This window comes from Macrobrachium nipponense, chromosome 16 (assembly GCF_015104395.2).
Source record: "Macrobrachium nipponense isolate FS-2020 chromosome 16, ASM1510439v2, whole genome shotgun sequence".
Lineage (NCBI taxonomy): Eukaryota > Metazoa > Arthropoda > Malacostraca > Decapoda > Palaemonidae > Macrobrachium > Macrobrachium nipponense.
Genome location: NC_087209.1, coordinates 59,900,745 through 59,903,244, shown reverse-complemented (window position 1 = coordinate 59,903,244; position 2,500 = coordinate 59,900,745). Strand labels below are relative to the sequence as shown.

The 2,500-nt window shown below is 39.0% G+C and overlaps 1 protein-coding gene across 4 annotated transcripts in view; it reads right to left on the bottom strand.

The window, feature by feature from the left end:
- The window catches only part of LOC135195759 (synaptogenesis protein syg-2-like), a 926,712-nt gene that overhangs the window by 585,012 nt on the left and 339,200 nt on the right, over positions 1–2,500 (bottom strand). The gene's annotated exons all lie outside the window — the stretch shown is intronic.

The window sequence follows — 2,500 nt, the reverse complement described above, 5'->3', positions numbered from 1 at the left end:
ATGTAAAATTCTGTTGCTGTATACTTTGAGTAAGAAGGAGTTTTCCAACATAAGAGAACATTCAAAAGAGTGTAAATCGTTGATTTCCTTTGACAATTTTTAAGTCTTAATGCAAGCTGCTGATTAAACCTCTTTCCATGTCCTCGAATCGTTAATTAGAACAACTTGTTCCATCTTTGAGTACTCAAGTCTTCTCTGCCCCTCTGTTTATAGCCTAAGATGTTTCTTCTTCGTCTTTTGGTGTCCTTCTTGGTCACTCAAGTTTTCTTTCCTTGAGGCGTTACGTTGGTTTTAACTTTATGGGGTTACGATTCAAATATCTATATTACTATTGATTTTAACTGTTGTTACTTCAGTATCTTAGCCCTGATGATGAAGCCGTTGGCTTCAAATAAAGTTGTAAGATGCGTCACCTACTTTTCTTCCTCCTACTTACACTATATATATATATATATATATATATATATATATATATATATATATATATATATATATATATATATATATAAGTAGCTCGGGATGTTGGCTTCCAGTCTTCACCTCCTTGCCGACCACTATAATCGAGCAATACTAAGTAACTAATTCACTATCCACATCAAACAGAGAGAGAATCAGTCAATTCCAGGCAAAATCCGTACCGACTGAATTCGCAACGTACACCATTTCGCATGGAAAGTCAATAACCAGGATGTTGCGACGCCAGTTTTAGTAGCGATAAACCAATCGATCAATACATCAAAAGCTGGGAATTCTCCGAACACAGGATTTTATCTGTATCCTTTCCTTCACACCCGGGCGTGATTTTCGTAACACCCTGGGTAGCACAACCGGGAGAGGGAAGGAGGAGGAGGAGGAGGAGGAGGAGGAGGAGGAGGGAGAGGAGGAGGAGGGTGAGTGAAACTTATTATCCCTCGTGAAAGCGCATGTAATTAGCGTAATTGATAACCCCGCAAAAGCTTGTTAATCCCATAATTACGGTTATTTCTCTCGCTGACGTCTCCATTTCGTCTTCGAAGCTTGCGCGAATGGTATCCAATTCGATACCGCGCATAAAAAATATTACGAGTATGTGTCGTTTCAGCTTTTTGGGGGTTTTTGGGGGGTCGGGGTTAGGGGTTGAGGGGGCGTTTCGTGTTCAAATAGAATTTCCAGAGTCCTTGCAACCACACACATCACAACACACACACACACACATACCATTATGTATATTATATATATAATAATATCTACATATATATATATATATATTATATATATATTATATATATATATATATATATTATATATATATATATAGATATATATATACATATATATATATATGTGTGTGTGTGTGTGTGTGTGTGTGTGTTTGTCTGCTCCAATATTCACCTCTGACTGAGGTCCCGTAAGGTGGGCAGTGCTGTCAGTGCACCTCACGTGGTGCATGTAGGCATGACCAAAGATCGTTTGCACCAAATTTTTGGAATTGGAATATAACAATTTTGGCCTAAAGGCCAAGCGCTGCGACCTATGAGGGCCTTCAGAGCTGACGACAAAGTTGAAACAATTGTTAGGAGCCGGTGGAAAGTAAGATGGAAGAGAGAGAATGAATTAAGCCAAACATCTTTCTGGCGAACCTAAAGTCAATCTGCTGACCCATAATCACACTGACTTGATACAGTATTTTATTTCTGAATTTATAGTATAAAAACAGCAAGGTCCTCCAATCAGACTTTGTGTATTCTGGAGAATGCCATTTCAAAATTATGAGGAAAGCGCGAGACAATAAGAGATCTTTGTTAGCTTCATATCAATACCGAGAAATAACGATGCCAATTGCAGTATTGCTGAAGAAATCCACAGTGGCGTCAGTGTAAATATGTAATCAAAATATATACAAAAGAGAATCGAGCTTCTTCTCGAGAGCTCTCGTTGTGTGTGTGTGTGTGTGTAGACACCAATGTGGATTTCCTCGCCATTCTAGTGAATCAATGCGATTGTGAGATTTTTACGAATTAACGTGTCCTCTGTACAGTATCCTTGTTTCCTGTCTCCGTTGCCTCACAGACGGGACATTTCATCCTGGAGACGTCGAGAGCAGCTGGCATTTCCCCAGACGATGAAACAGCTGTCGTCAATAAATAAAGACAGGACAAAGAATGTTGTTCTCTTACTCCCTGGAGGTTTATCTGAAGGTAACGAGAAGATATTTCCACAAATACAACAAGTCGACGAAAAAGTAGTCTCTACATGAATTGCCACAGATCTTAACAGAAATACGAATGAAAATTCACGCGCGCGAGCGCCCACACCCCCACACATATTTACACGTGTGTGGGGGGTGTGCGTCTGTGAATGAAGATATATATATTTATATGTATATATATAGGAAACAGTTTTGCCTTCCCACATGTTCAAACTATTAACCTTTCCAATCCCAAGCGAAGAGACGACACGAAATTGTTCACAATTGTGCTTTCCTGGTAATTCTATCTTTACCAAAAACCTAAATTTACCA